This window comes from Hemitrygon akajei, chromosome 17 (assembly GCF_048418815.1).
Source record: "Hemitrygon akajei chromosome 17, sHemAka1.3, whole genome shotgun sequence".
NCBI classification, from domain to species: domain Eukaryota; kingdom Metazoa; phylum Chordata; class Chondrichthyes; order Myliobatiformes; family Dasyatidae; genus Hemitrygon; species Hemitrygon akajei.
Window position 1 is genome coordinate 47621470 of NC_133140.1, and position 17116 is coordinate 47638585.

The 17116-nt window shown below is 43.2% G+C and overlaps 1 pseudogene; it reads left to right on the forward strand.

Annotated features, from left to right (window-relative positions):
- Positions 1–15474: 15474 nt before the first annotated feature.
- On the forward strand, positions 15475–16830 carry LOC140740482 (sin3 histone deacetylase corepressor complex component SDS3-like; annotated as a pseudogene).
- The last annotated feature ends 286 nt before the right edge of the window (positions 16831–17116 follow it).

Consider the following 17116-nt stretch of genomic DNA (forward strand, 5'->3'; position numbering starts at 1 on the left):
AGGACCTTCAAGGTAGCAATCTCTGGATTGCTGCCTTTGCCACATGCCAGTGAAGACAAGAATAGGATGATTTGACTCATCAATGAGGAGCTGAGGAACTGGTGCAGGGCGCAGAGTTTTCAATTTATGGATCATTAGAATCTCCTATTGGGAAGGTATGATCTGTACAAACGAGATGGGTTACACCTGAACCCAAGAAGGAACAATATTTTTGTGGGCAGGTTTACTAGAGCTGTTGGAGAGGGTTTAAACTAATTTGGCCGGGGAAAGGGAACCAGAGCAATCGGACTGAGGACTGGAGTGTTGGTTTACAAGCAGAGGTAGTGTATAGTGAGACTGTCAGGAAGGCCAGGCAGATGATAGACCAACATTGCAGTCATTGAGATGGGTTGTAGTGCAAAACGGTGGCAAATACAGGACTGAAGGTGTTGTATTTGAATGCACACAATATAGGAAATGAGGTAGATGATCTTATAGCACAATTAGAGATTGGCAGTTATGATGGAGTCATGGGTGAAAGACTATTGTAATTGGGAGCTTAATATCCAAGGATACAAAATCTATCATAAGGACAAGCAAGTAGGCAAAGGAGGAGGAGTGGCTCTGCTGGTAAAAAAATTAAAACAAATCTTTAGATAAAAGTGACATTGGATCAAAGGATGCAGAATCCTTGGTGTGTAGAGTTAAGAAGACCCAAATGGGAGTTATTTACAGGCCTCTAAACAGTGGCTAGGATGTTGTCTACAAATCATAGTGGGAGATGGAAAAACCATGTCGAAAAGGAAATGTTACATTAATATGGGGGATTTTAATATACAGATTGATTGGGAAAATCAGGTTGATGCTAGATCCAGAGAGAGAATTTGTGGAATGCCTCTGAGATGGCTTTTTGGAACAGCTTATGGTTGAGCCAACAAGGGGATCAGCAGTTCTGGATTGGGTGTTGTATATTGAACTGGATTTGATTAGGGAGCTTACAGTGAAGGATCCCTAATAAAACAATGTTCATAATGTGATAGAATTCACTCTGGAATTTGAGAGGGAGAAGCAAAAGTCAGATGTATCAGTACTACAGTGGAGAAAAGGGAATTACAAAGGCAATAGAGAGGAACTGGCCAAAGTTCATCGGAAGGGAACACTAGCAGTTATGATGGCAGAGCAACAATGGCTAGAGTTTCTGGGAGCAATTTGGAAGCCACAGGATAGATACATTCCAAAGAAGATATTCTAAAGGCAGGATGTCGCAACCATGGCTGACAAGGGAAGTCAAAGCCAACATAAAAGCAAAACAGACAACATATAATAAAACAAAAATTAGTGGGAATTTAGAGGATTGGGAAATTTAAATAAAACCTCAGAAGGCAACTACAAAAAATGGGGGGGGGGGGGAGTGGGAGAATGATGAAATATGAAGGTATATGCTAGCCAATAATATCAAAAATGATACCAAAAGTATTTTCAGAGAGTATTAAAAGTATTAAAAGAGAGGCAAGAGTAGATATTGGACCACAGGAAATTACATTGGAGAGATAGAAACATAGAAAAACTACAGCACAATACAGGCCCTTTGACCCACAAAGTTGTGCCGAATATGTCCTTACCTTAGAAATTACTAGGCTTACCTGTAGCCCTCTATTTTGCTAAGCTCCATGGACCTATCTAAAAGCCTCTTAAAAGACCCTATCGTATCTGCCTTCACCACCGTTACCGGCAGGCCATTCCACGCACACACCACTCTGAGTAAAAAACTTACCTCTGACATCTCCTCTGTACCTACTCCCCAGCACCTTAAACCTGTGTCCTCTTGTGGCAACCAGTTCAGCCCTGGGAAAAAGCCTCTGACTATCCACATGATCAATACCTCTTATCATCTTGTACACCTCTATCAGGTCACCTCTCATCCTCCTTCACTCCAAGGAGAAAAGGCCGAGTTCACTCAACCTATTCTCATAAGGCATGCTCCCCAATCCAGGCAACATCCTTGTAAATCTCCTCTGCACCCTTTCTATAGTTTCTATACAGCTGTAACATTACCTCTTGGCTCTTAGCTTCCACATCCTTCCTGTAGTGAGGCGACCAAAACTGAGCACAGTACTCCAAGTGGGGTCTGACCAGGGTCCTATAGAGTTGCAACATTACCTCTCAGCTCCTAAATTCAATTCCATGATTGATGAAGGCCAATACACCGTACGCCTTCTTAACCACAGTGTCAACCTGCGCAGCTGCTTTGAGCGTCCTATGGACTTGGACCCCAAGATCCCTCTGATCCTCCACACTATCAAGAGTCTTACCATTAATACTATATTCTGCCATCATATTTGACATAACAAAATGAACTACTTCACACTTATTGGCTTGAACTCCATCTGTCACTTCTCAGCCCAGTTTTGCATCCTATCAATGTTCTGCTGTAACCTCTGACAGCCCTTCACACTATCCACAACACCTCCAACCTTTGTGTCATCAGCAAACTTACTAACCCATCCCTCCACTTCCTTATCCAGGTCATTTATAAAAATCACGAAGAGCAGGGGTCCCAGAGCAGATCCCTGAGACACTCCACTGGTGACCGACCTCCATGCAGACTATGACCCATCTACAACTACTCTTTGCCTTCTATGGGCAAGCCAGTTCTGGATGCACAAAGCAATGTCCCCATGGATCCCATGCCTCCTTACTTTCTCAATAAGCCTTGCATAGGGTACCTTATCAAATGCCTTGCTGAAATCCATATACGCTACATCTACTGCATTTCTTTCATCAATGTGTTTAGCCACATCCTCAAAAAATTCAATCAAGCTTGTAAGGCATGACCTGCCCTTGACAAAGCCATGCTGACTACTCCTAATCATGTTATACCTCTCCAAATGTTCATAAATCCTGCCTCTCAGGATCTTCTCCATCAGCTTACCAACCACTGAGGTAAGACTCACTGGTTTATAATTTCCTGGGCTATCTCTACTCCCTTTCTTGAATAAAGGAACAACATCCGCAAACCTCCAATCCTCGGGAACCTCTCCCATCCCCATTGATGATGCAAAGATCATCGCCAAAGGCTCAGCAGTCTCCTCCCTCACCTCCCACAGTAGCCTAGGGTACATCTCATCCGGTCCTGGCGACTTATCCAACTTGATGCTTTCCAAAAGCTCCACACATCCACTTTCTTAATATCTACATGTTCAAGCTTTTCAGTCTGCTGCAGGTCATCACTACAATCATCAAGATCCTTTTCCATAGTGAATACTGAAGTAAAGTATTCATTAAGTACCTCTGCTATTTCCTCTGGTTCCATACACACTTCCCCACTGTCATACTTGATAGATCCTATTCTTTCACGTCTTATCTTGTTATTCTTCACATACTTGTAGAATGCCTTGGGGTTTTCCTTAATCCTGCCCGCCAAGGCCTTCTCATGGCCTCTTCTGGCTCTCCTAATTTCCTTCTTAAGCTCCTTCCTAGTAGCCTTATAATCTTCTAGATCTCTAACATTACCTAGCTCTCTGAACATTTTGTAAGCTTTTCTTTTCTTCTTGACTAGATTATTTCAGCGTTTGTACACCACGGTTCCTGTACCCTACCATAACTTCCCTGCCTCATTGGAATGCACCTATACAGAACTCTACACAAATATCCCCTGAATATTTGCCACATTTCTTCCATACTTTTCCCTGAGAACATCTGTTTCCAATTTAAGCCTCCAATTTCCTGCCTGATAACCTCATAATTCCCCCTACTCCAATTAAACACTTTTCTAACTTGTTTGTTCCTATCTCTCTACAATGCTATTGTAGAGGAAATAGAATTATGATCACTATCTCCAAAATGCTCTCCCACTGAGAGATCTGACACCTGACCAGGTTCATTTCCCAATAAGAAATGAAGTACAGCCTCTCCTCTTGTAGGCTTATCTACATACTGTGTCAAGAAACCTTCCTGAACACACCTAACAAACTCCACCCCATCTAAACCCCTCAATCTAGGGAGATGCCAGTCGATATTTGGGAAATTAAAATCTCCCATCATGACAACTCTATTATTACACCTTTCCAGAATCTATTTCCCTATCTGCTGCTCGATATCCCTGTTACTATTTGGTGGCCTATAACAAACGCCCAGTAAAGTTATTGACTCCTTTCTGTTCCTAACCTCCACCCACAGAGACTCGGTAGACAATCCATCCCTCCATGGTGTCCACCTTTTCTGCAGCTGTAACACTATTTCTGATCAACTGTGCCATGCCCCCACCTCTTTTGCCTCCCTCCCTGTCCTTTCTGAAACATCTAAAACCAGGCACTTTAAGTAACCAATCCTGTCCCTGAGCCATCTGTTATGAACCCCGTAACTGGGTCACTTACCAGCAAAGATAGAGAGGTCCGTTGAAGTCTGAGGGTACTATTTTTAAATGTTTTTATTTATAAAGGGGCACAAAAGTAAGGTTAATACAAACATTCAGATAATATACGTCATCAATACTCAATCTAAAGCGTGGGTATAGTAATAATCATCAATAAGAAGTAGCTCTATCGCTTTGTCTAGGGGTAAAATATTGTCCGATGGAAATATAAAAGTCTCTCGAGCTCATGCAGGCTTTTTGTCTTTTGGGGACTGCTGGGTTTCACTTGTTGGAGAGAGAGAGAGAGATTTTTGGTGAGAAAAGAAACTTGCCAGTCTTTTTGGACGCAAACCGTTGAATCGGGAACGTGGGTTCCCCGTTGTCAGTTTGAAGTCCTTTTCGGTGTTATCAGCCACCCGTTCCCCAGGCCAGGAGAAACGGACCACACGTGGCTTCCGAATAGCTTCCCGTTATCACGGGAGCGATGAGCGATGGTGTCTCCTTCTGGTGCGTCGCTAGGGGACTGCCCCCTGCAGCCCCTCTTTTATCTTGACTTGCAGGGTTGTAGATGTCAATCAAGGTGGGGTGATACAATCCCCACCCCACATTGCCCGAGGGTGTACACGTAGCCCTGATAGCTGGCACGTAGCATAGGATCGCAATCCACAAAGGTGTCTCCAAGAAACAATGGTCAAATCCATTGCGTTGTCTTTCTGAGGATTCTCTCTCATTTCCTGGGTCCAAGACCTGAATTAATAGCGATCTTGCGATTCTCAGGAAGGAAGGGGCTGGGATCATAACACATCCGAGTCTCTGTAATAGCCATCACATCATATCTCCAAGTAATGGGAAACAAAGAAATAGCAGATGAACTGAATAAGTATTTTGCATCAGTCTTTACTGTGGAAGGCACTAGTAGGATGTCTGAAGTTCGAGAGTATCAAGGGGCAAGAGTCAGTGCAGTCGCTGTTACTAAGTAGATGGTGCTTGAGAAACAAAGGTTTGAAGGTAGATAAATTACTTGGACCAGATGGACTACACCTCAAACTTCTAAAAGAGGTAGCTGAAGAAACTATGGAGGCATTAGTAATGATCTTTCAAGAAATAATAGTCTTGCATGGTTCTGGAGGACTGGAAAATTGCAAATATCACTCCACTCTTCAAGAAGGGAAGGAAGCAGAAGAAAGGAGATATTAGATCTGAAGTCAGAGGCTGGGAAAATGTTGGAGTCGATTGCTATGGATGTGGTTTCAGGGTACTTGGAGGCACTTGGCAAAATAGGCCAAAGTGAGCATGGTTTCCTTAAAGAAAAGTCTTGCCTGACAAATCTGTTGGAATTTTTTGAAGAAGTAACAAGCAGGGTAGACAAAGGAGAATCAGTGGATATTTTGTACTTGCACTTTCTGAAGGCCTTTGACAAGGTGCCACACATGAGGCTGCTAAATAAGTTAAGATAGCATTGTATTACAGGAAAGACACTAGTATAGATAGGGCATTGGCTGATTGGCAGGAGGCAAAGATTGGGAGTAAGGAGATCCTTCTCAGATTGGCTGCTGGTGACAAATGGTTTTCCAGAGGGGTTTGTATTGGGACCGCTTGTTTTCACACTGTACAGTATGTCAATGCCTTGGAGAATGAAATTGATGGCTTTGTGGCTAAGTTTGTGGCTGATACAAAGTGAGGTAGAGGTAGTGTTGAGGAAGCAGAAAGGGTGCAGAAAGGGTTAGACAGATTAGGAGAATGGGCAAAGAAGTAGACGGTGAAATCCAGTGTCAAGAAGTGTATGGTCATGCACCTTAGTAGAGGGAATGAAAGCATAGACTTTTTTAAATACAGAAATTTCAAAAATTCGAGCTGCAAAGGGATTTGGGAATCCTTGTGCAGGATTCCCTAAAGGTTAATTTGCAGGTTGAATCGGTGGTGAGGAAGACAACTGCAATATTAGTATTCATTTCAAGAGGACTAGAAAATAAAAGCAAGGATGTAATGCTGAGGCTGTATAAGGACTGATGAGGCCTCACTTGGAGTATGGTGAGCAATTTTGGACTCTTTATTTAAGAAAGGATGTGCTGACATTGGAGAGGATTCGGAGTGGTTCACAATAATAATTCTGGGAATGAAAATGTTAACATGTGAGCAGACATTGAAGTCTCTAGGCCTGTACTCACTGGAGTTTGGAAGAATGGTGGGGAGAATCACATTGAAACCCATTGAAAGGCCTAGATAGAGTGGACGGAAAGAGGAGGTTTACTTTGGTGGCAGAGTCTAGGACCAGGGGCATAGCCTCAGAATAGAGGACCATCCATTTAGAACAGAGATAAGGAGAAATTTCTTTAGCCAAATGGTGGTGAATCTGCGGAACTCGGTGTCACAGGTGGTTGTGGAGGCCTGATCGCTGGGTGCATTGATAGTTTCTTGTTTAGTCAGGGCGTGGAAGGTTATGGGAGGAAGGCAGGAGAATGGGGATGAGAGGGAATTGGATTGGGCATTTCAAAATGGTGGAGCAGGCTCAATAGGCTGAATAGTCTAATTCTGCTCCTATGTCTTATGGTCTTAATCAATATATAGAGGTCCCAAATAGAGAGAATGCGATATTGGATCTCCTGTTAGATAAGGAAACAGGGCAGTGACAGATGTGTATGTAGGGGAAAACTTTGGCTCTAGGTTTCATAATTCCAATAGTTGCAAGACAATTATAGAGGAAGACAGATCTGGTGCTCAGGCTGAGATTCTAAATAGGAGAAAGGTCAATTCATCAGAAAGGACTTGGCAAGTACGGATTAGGTTAGGTTGTTTTACTGGCATGTTTGGTAAGTGGGAGGTCTTTCGAGAGATATTGAGGCCCTGGTTGAGAAGAAGGAGGAGATTAGGAGAATGGGCAAAGAAGCAGACGGTGAAATCCAGTGTCAAGAAGTGTATGGTCATGCACCTTAGTAGAGGGAATGAAAGCATAGACTATTTTTAAAATACAGAAATTTCAAAAAATTCCGCGTCTCCGCCGCATCTGCTCTCAGGATGAGGCTTTTCATTCCAGGACGAAGGAGATGTCTTCCTTTTTTAAACAAAGGGGCTTCCCTTCTTCCACCATCAACTCTGCTCTCAAACGCATCTCTCCTATTTCCCGCACATCTACCCTTACCCCATCCGCCCGCCACCCCACTTGGGATAAGGTTCCCCTTGTCTTCATTTACCACCCCACCAGCCTCCAGGTCCAACGTATAATTCTCCATAACTTCCGCCACCTCCAACGGGATCCCACTACCAAGCACATCTTTCCCTCCCCCCCCCCTTCTGCTTTCCGCAGGGATTGCTCCCTACGCGACTCCCTTGTCCACACGTCCCCCCCATCCCTTCCCACCGATCTCCCTCCTGGCACTTATCCTTGTAAGCTGAACAAGTGCTACACCTGCCCTTACACTTCCTCCCTCACCACCATTCAGGGCCCCAGACAGTCCTTCCAGGTGAGGCGACACTTCACCTGTGAGTCGGCTGGTGTGGTATACTGCGTCCGGTGCTCCCGGTGTGGCCTTTTATATATTGGTGAGACCCGACGCAGACTGGGAGACCATTTCGCTGAACACCTACGCTCGGTCCGCCAGAGAAAGCAGGATCTCCCAGTGGCCACACATTTTAATTCCACGTCCCATTCCCAATCTGATATGTCTATCCATGGCCTCCTCTACTGTCAAAATGAATCCAATCTCAGGTTGGAGGAACAACACCTTACATACCGGCTGGGTAGCCTCCAACCTGATGGCATGAACATTGACTTCCCTAACTTCTGTTAATGCCCCTTCTCCCCTTCTTACCCCATCCCTGACATATTTAGTTATTTGCCTGTTCTCCATCTCCCTCTGGTGCTTCCCCCCTACCCTTTTCTTTCTCCCGAGGCCTCCCGTCCCATGATCCTTTCCCTTCTCCAGCTCGCTATCACTTCCACCAATCACCTTTCCAGCTCTTAGCTTCATCCCACCCCCTCTGGTCTTCTCCTATCATTTCGCATTTCCCCCTCCCCCCACTACTTTCAAATCTCTTACTATCTTTCCTTTCAGTTAGTCCTGGCGAAGGGCCTCGGCCTGAAACGTCGACAGTGCTTCTCCCTATAGATGCTGCCTGGCCTGCTGTATTCCACCAGCATTTTGTGTGTGTTGTTACATTGCAGGTATAGGCAGGTAGTAACAAAAGAGGTACTTGAGAAGTATAAAACTGCAAGCAAACACTTGAGAAGGAAATGAGGAGGGCTAAAAGAAGGCATGAGTTTGCTCTAACAGGCAATGTGAAGGAGAACCCCAAGGGCTCCTGCGGAAGAGTAAAAGAATTGCAGGGGCAGACTTGATACTCTTGAAGATTGGTGTGGTCATCTATGCATACTGCCAAAAGAGAAGGATGAGATCTTAAATTGGTTGTTGCAACTGCATTTACTCTGGAAACAGGCTCACGGTCCATAGAAGTGATGCAAAGCATCAGCGAGGTCATGGACTGTATAAGGATGACAGAGGAGGAGGTGCCTGCTATCCTGGGGCAAATTTTGATGGATAAATCCCCAGGGCCTGACAAGGTGTTCCTTTGCAACTTGAGGGAGGCTCGAGCAGAGCTTGCAGGAGCCCTAGCAGAGGTCTTTAAAGTGTCCTTAATCATGGCTGAGGTGTTGTGGGATTGGAGTGTAACTAATATTGTTCCATTGTTCAAGAACAGTTCCAAGTATAAGCTGGGAAATTGTAGTCTTGAGAGCTTGACATCAATAGTCTGTGAGTTATTGGAGGGAATTCTAAGGGACCATATATATTATTATTATTTTGATAGCCAGGGATTGATTAGGGATAGTCAACATGGCTTTGTGCAAGGTAGGTAACGTCTAACCAATCTTGTAGAGTTTTCAAGGAGGTTACTAGGAAAGTTGATGAAGGAATGGCAGTGACTTTAACAAGGCTTTTAACAAGGTTGTATATGGGAGGTTGGTCAAGAAGTTTCAGTTGCTTGGCGTTCAAGATGAAGTAGTAAAGTGGATTTGATATTGGTTTTGAAAGAGAAGCCAGAAAACGATAGTAAATTGTTGCTCTATGACTGGAGATATGTGACTAACAGTGTGCTGCAAGGATCTGTACTGGGTTCATTGTTGTTTGATATTTGTTATCAGTTATCTGGATGATAATGTGGTAAACTCAATAAGCAAATTTGAGGATGAGAGCAAGACTGGGGTCATAGTGGACAGTAAAGAAGGCCATCAAAGATTACAGTGGGATCTGGACCAGCAGGAAAAATGGACTGAGAAATGGTGGATGGAATTTATTGCACAGAAGTATGAGGTGTTGCACTTTGGGTGGATAAACCAGGATAGGACTTAAACAGTAGGGCACTGAGGTGTGTGATAGAACAGAGGGATCTGGGAATACAGATTCATAATTCCTTGAAAGTGGTATCACAGGTAGATAGAGTCATGAAGAGAACTTTTGGCACGTTGGCCTTAAGTACTGAGTGCAGGAATTGGAATGTTATGTTGAGGTTGTATAGGTCTAATTAGAAGTGCTGTGCAGTCCTGGTCACCTACCTGCAGAAAATCTATTAATAAGATTGTAAGAGTACAGAGAAAATTTACGAGGACGTTGCCAGGACTTGAGGACCTGTGTTATAGTTAAACATTGAATAGGTTAGGACTTAATTTCCTGGAGTGCAAGAGAATGAGGGGAGATTTGATAAAGGAATACAAAATTTTGAAGGGTATAGGCAGAATATATCAAAAAGGCTTTTTCAATGCAGTTGGGTGTGACTAGAACTAGAGGTCATAGGTTAAGGATGAAAGGTGAAATATTTAAAATGAACCTGAAGGGAACTGCATTTTAAAGATGATGTGCATGTGGGATGAGCTGCTAACAGAAGTGGTGGAAGCAGGTTCAGTTTTGATATTTAAGAGAAGTTTGAATAAGAATGTGAATAAGAGGGGTGGGGAGGGCTATGATCGAGGTGTATATTGATGGGAATAATATTTCGGCATGGTCTAGATAGACCAAAGGGCCTGGTTCTGAGCTGTGGTGCTCTATGACTCTAACCTTAGCAGTTTTTTTACTAAATCTGAACCTGCAGTAAGACTCTGAGCAACTCTCTGCTGGCAGGGAAGTGTCAAACAGATGAAGATGACAGGGAAATGGTGGCTCAGACCGAAGTGCTTCTCATCTGTTGACTGCCCCTAACCATCCCACCCCTATTTCCCTGCGCTCCAGAACCCATGTAACTTGAGTCCTGATGGGCTAATCCATGCCTGCACATGTGCAGATGGCAGAGGAAACATTGTGACCCTTCCAGGCTCCAAAACCCAGATACATCACACATTCAGAACAGGAAAAGTCAAGACATGGGAATACAGGTTGGTGCCTCATACAAAGTTTGTGATAAGGCCACAAAAAAAATATCATTTGTCTGCAGCAAGTCTGATTATGTTTGTGAGGAAAGAAAACATAATGATTAATATTTGAAACCATGGGCCAGACACATTGACCAGCAGATTACAGGATAATTTCTTGTTTTTGGAAATGTCTGAGATCAGTAGGACGTTCTATTGGATGCAGTCACTGAATGTGAAAGTCTTTGGATATCCTGAGGACATGAAAGATGTTCTGGCAGAATTTATTAGGATGTTGTTAGACATCATTGACATTATTCCTTGGGCAGTGGCTGCATCTTCTAACATGTTCCGTTTATTGTTCTGTCTCCAAGTGATGAGACTATGCCATGCATGTCCACACCTTGATATTCAATATATTCATGGCTATTTATCTGGATCTCTGAGAGAAGGGTGAAAATTTAATTTCAGTGTTCTGATGCTTTGATCTTTCTTACATTGCTTTAATTGTAATATGCATATGCCTGATTTGTTTGGATCTTCACTAAAGGGATGGGCAAGCATTGACCCATCACCCCCGTTTATTCAGTGCTTGTGGAGGAATTATCTCGTCTGTCTGGATCTCGAGCTCACCCCATATCTTTTAGTTTCAGACTAGTTGTTCAAAATGGAATGGAATCCCTTCTGCTTGAGGGATACACCGAGCTGTTTGCCGATGCTGTGTCTTACTTCCCATGTGAGCACAGTCTTTCTGTTCCAGCATCTGTGGATATTCAGCCAGAATGATGTACCTGTAGTAAAAAGAGAAAATGCGAAAAATATTCAGCAAGTGGGAAAGCATCCGTGGAAACAGGAACAGGCACTGCTTCAGTACAGAGGCCTTCTAATCTCAATTCGGAAAAGTCCGAGATACAGGATTTTAAATTGCACAGAAGGAACAAAAAGGAAGGGCTATGAGTAGATGGAGACCAGGAGAAGCTGGTAGAGCAGCTGAGAGAGGCTAGTGAAGGCTTGTAACATAAATCGAGAGGAGGTATAAATAGAAGACAGGTGAGAGAGGAACTTGTGAAATGCTGAAAATGTGAGATACAAAGCTGGCAAGGCTGTTTATCTGAATTTATTGAGTTTCTGTTGTGTCTGGTGGCTGTAATATTCTCAGATGAAAAATGAAAAGCTTTTCCAGAAGCTTACTTGAGCTTCAGTGGAAGATGGGCAGGAGTGGCAGTGGGTGAAGAGTTAGAATGAAAGGCTGCTGGAAGCTCAGGTTTACCCTTGTAGACTGCGCGTAGGAGCTTTGCAAAGCCATGCACAAGAACTCTCTTGTTATTTCTGGTGTTGTTGTGACAAATTGAGCTTCTGCTACCTACCTGATATTTCAGCTCGCTGCCAACTGAGAATTTGTGCAGATGTCTCCAGCAGATCCCTGGAATGGCTCTGAAGCTGTAGGTGTGACATTTGTGTTATTCTTAATGATGATCTCTGAACAATTATTGTTCTTTTCATGTTGCCAATTCTTCAAGGATAATCATATGTCTAACTGCTACTATTATAACAGTGGGGATAAAGTTGTGCAGAGAGCATATGGGGGGGAAAGCAAAGTTGCTATGATGTCAGCTGGCTTTATGTTTCATGAATAAAGTACCCATACTGGTAGTTAAAATTCTTGCCATTTATAGCATCTTGGAGAAAGAATAAGTGAACTACTGAGACAGTTGTCAATTTAACAGGCAGGTTGTGCCTGACAGATAGCATGTGGCTGCAAAGATTTACTGCAACCAACTCCTTCACAAAGATAATTCAGGATGGCCAATAGGTGTTGTTGGATCTGCCCTCTGCCCTCTTCCTGGAAAGTGAATAAAGAAATAATAAAAGTAACCGGTTTTAAAAAGTACAAACACATTAAAGTCTGCAGATGTTGGAAATCCAAAGCAACACACACAAAATGCGGAAGGAACTCAGCAGGTCAGATAACATCGATGGGAATGAATAGGTAGTTGACCTTTCAGGGCAAGACCCTGCTTCAGAACTGAAAAGGAAGGGGAAGATGCCAGAATAAAAAGGTGGGGGAGGGGAAGGAGGATAGCTAGAATGTGATAGGTGAAAATTGTTGGGGTGGAGAAGAAGGAATCTGATAGGATAGGAGAGTGGACCGTAGGAGGTGGAGAGATGGGGGAAGAGATAGATAGGTGAGAAATGGTAAGAGGCCAGCGAGGAGAATAGAAGAAGAAGGGAGGGGGAAGGATATTTTTTTAACCCGAAGGAGAAATCCATCTTTATGCCATCAGTTTGGAGGATATCTAGATATATTACAAGGTATTGGTGTTCCACTCTGAGTGTGGCCTCATCTTGGCACAAGAGGAAGCCATGGACCAACATGTTGGAGTGGGAATGGGAATCAGAATTAAAATGTTTGGCCACCGGGAAGTTTTGCTTTTGGCGGGTGGAGTAGAGGTGCTCGGAGAACCAGTCCCTCAATTTCCGACGGGTCTCTGCAATGTAGCAGAGGCTGCATTGCGAGCACTGGACACAATAGATGACCCCAGCATATTCGCAAGTGAAGTTTTGCCTCACCTGGAAGGACTGTCTGGGGCCCTGAATGGGAGGAGGTGAATGGGCAGGTGTAGCACGTAGGCCACCTGTAGGGGTAAGTGCTGGGAGGGAGATTAGTGGGGAGGGATGAATTGCAAAGGGAATCATAGCAGGAGGAATTCCTGTGGAAAGCGGAGAGAGCGGAGGTAAAGATATATTTAGTGGTAGGTAGTTTTAAAAAGTATTAGCATTGAACTAATTTATCATTAATAATTTCAAAACTTGCTTGCACATTTGCCATTTGCCATAGAAAGAATCAACCAAGCTGCTGTGAGGGAACCCTGCTGCTGTGTCACTCAAGATAGACTGCTGTCAGCATAAGTTGCCATCAGCTCAGCCCCCATCACGGCTTCAGGGCTTCCAATCATAACGTTAAATTCCAGCCACCCATCACCTCCATTCAGGTAACAACAATGAGGACTGCTATCTCACCTCCTTTATTCACTTAAATGCTCTTTGTACCATATAGCCTACAATATAATAAGGGACTACTTTATGTTTTAGTAACACGTCGTTGAATGCACTATTAGGCGCATATTGATCTGTATGTGTGTGTAAAGTTCGGACTTTACCAGTAAAGAACCATGAAAGTTAGCTTACGTTTCCAGTGTTTTTCTTAATAGCATTGTTGTGTAACCAGGCCACATACACAACAAATTGGCGACGAGGTTAATGAACCTACATCGTATCGGAATGCCATGTTTTAATTGATAACAGCACTCTGAGGAAGAGCGCAAGGAATGAACCAAGGAGCGGGAGAAGGAGGAAGAGTGAGGTCACGAGTCTGAAAGGAAGCGGGAGCACACCTGGGGTCAGGAATGTCGGGAGACCAAGAGACACAGTCGGAGCCGCAGCACGTCCGGGTGAGACCACAGCCGATGCTGACCCCCAGGGGCTGAGGGTCTGCCTGCCCCAGAAGGGAGATAAAAAGGAGGGACACACACATCTAGACGGAATGCGCTTGTGGCGCTAGCGAAAAGGACACGAGTCAAAAAGAAAACAAAGGGAAAACAGGGCTAAGTTAACATAACAAAGATGGCGATGACTGGAACCATTACAGCATTTGATAGTGGCATTGAAGAACATTGAAAGAGTGGAGTTGTATTGTGAGGCTAACGGTGTTAATTATGAAAAGAAAGCCAGCGTCTTACTCAGTATTATGGCAGCAAAAACATACGGGCTGCTATGGAGCTTGTTAACCCCTGAAAAGCCAGCTGACCAAATGTTCAAGCAAATAGTAGACACTCTCCAACAGCATTTAAACCCCAAACCACTGGTCATTGCTGAAAGAGGTAAATTTCACAAACAGAATCAGAGCAAAAATGAAAGCATTTCTGAATATTGTGCTGAATTGCGTTGTCAGTTTGGTGCTGGTCTATCAGACGCATTGAGGGACAGGTTAGTGTGTGGCATACACTGTGAAACCACATAGAAGAAGCTACTGGGTGAAAAAGACCTTACATTAGAGAAGGTGCTGAACATTGCAATATCAACAGAAACTGCAGCACGGGGTGCTTCAGAGATACAACAAAAATCTCTGGATTCTGCTACCAATAAAATATCACTGAGCAGAAATGAAGGAAAGAAACGTTACTGTTGTGGGAACATGTCACATGATCCTAATGACTGTCGGTTTAAAGACAAAGAATGCAGAAACTGTGGCAAACAGGGCCACACTGGCAGAGTATGCAAAGCTAGTAAACAGCAGAAAAGGGACAAAATACAGAGAAACAAGGAACAACAGAAAGGAAAACACAACAATGTACACAAAATGGAAGAAAGCAGTTCTGATGAAAACGACTCAGACAAAAGTGAAATGTCTTGTCTGCAGTTTCACAGTGTGAAAGAGACAGATGATTGAAGAGTAATAAGGATCACTCCACAAGTGGCAGGCGTGAGACTGAAAATAGAGTTGGACACAGGCTCAGCTTTAACAGTGATCTCTGTACACAACTACAAACGATTGTTTTCTCACATACCTCTGAAATGAACTAAACTACTGCTAAAGACTTACACAGGACAGAAAGTGTGTCCCAAAGGTAAAATTAAAGTGACAGTGACCTACAGAGGTAAAACACAGCAGCTGAACCTCTATGTACTGAAAAATGGAGGACCACTGTTGCTGGGACGTGAATGGCTCAGGAAAATCCAGTTGGATTGGCACATCATTAAGGCACTAGATGTGTCAACAAAGGAGGGCAGCTTGGCGGAGAAGATGTCCGCAGCTCTCGTCTCACCCATTGTTGACTATTACAATGATGAGGAGGAGCTAGACAGTGTCGACGATGAGGACAAACACAGTATCCGCGGCCGCGACTCGGATAAAGATACAGAGGATGCGAGGGAGACAGATATTGCCAATAAGCAGGATGATGAAGACTACCTAGAAGTAAAAGAGCAGATGTACCAGGAGAAATTGACATCTCTCAAAAGACAGCTACAGCAGTTACAAGAAGGTACTTTGCAGGAGTATCAGAAAAGGATGAAGAAACTAGATCAACAATCTAGGAAGGAATACGAAATGCAGAGCTTTTTCTGCAGCTGGAGACAGAACAAGTGGTAAGGAATTATATTAAAAAGAAGAAAGCAGCAGTGAAGGAATTTGAAGATAAAAAGATTGAGTTAGAAGAAAAGAAAAAGATGATTGAGAATGAGAGGCTAACAATGGAACTCACAGGAGATTCTAAGGAGGTAAAGCCAATAACGTCTAGGAAACTAAGGAGGAGATCTTATGATCCTGTTCCAATTACAGACAAAAGACGAAAACCTGCACCTGCGCAGTTAAATTACTCATTAACAGATAAACAGATAATGGAAGATCTGTGAACTCTCAATAAGCTTAAATCTCTGAAAAGACCAGCAAACTGTGTGGTGGTTTCTTTTGAACTTGTAGTCTTTTAACATCATTGGACTATTTTTACTGTGCCCATGGTCTGTTTTTTTTTTTATCAATTATGCGATTGTTTGCACTGTTGTAACTATATGTTGTAACTATGTAGATTTGTGCAGGTCTTGTAGCTTTAGTTTTTGCTCTTGTTTTGTCTGGTGGATTTGGAGCTCCTTTCCAGGGTACGTGCTAGACGGTAGCGCGATATTAATACACAGCAGCCTCTCCGGACTCTGGATTGGGGATTGCCAAATGTTACGTGGATTTTCTGGTGCAGTCTGTTTTGTCATGTGCTTTTGTGATATCATTCTGGAGGAACGTTGTCTCATTTTTTAACTGCATTGCATTTGTGGTTTCTAAATGACAATAAACTGAATCTGAATCTGATCTCTGTCTTCTCCTGAGCATCTTCCCAGCACTCCTGCTTATTCACCAGCACCAGGATATGAAGCACGGATAGAAGATGGAAAGTTATATTATGATAAGAGATGGTATCATAAAGGTCAGGCTATCTATTTTGAATCTAAGGAGAATATGAAGATTGGCTGTCTAATTAGCTCAGTTGCATCAAATGAGATATGGGTAAGGAAGACAAGTGATAGTACAAAGATGCGTATATATCTAGGACAGCTGCACAGAGGAGTCTTCATTATATGGAGGCGATCTGCTGCCCAGAAATCTTAGCAAGTTGGAGGCGCATATCTTCTTAACTCCCTTTGCTCAGAGGTCAACTTTTCATGACTTTTATATGGAAATCTGTATTAAAACAAACAAGTTATTGACAGACGTTACCCGGAGAGGCAGGAGAGCCAGAGACTTGGCTTATAAATGGATCTCAGACCAAAAGTAAAAGAAAAGGCTTGTTATAATTTGATATTATTATGTTACCTTGTTATAATTTGATATTATTAAGACACTAAGTAAACAAATGGTAGGTGTTTGTATGTTAAGGGTAAACATATTTGTTTAG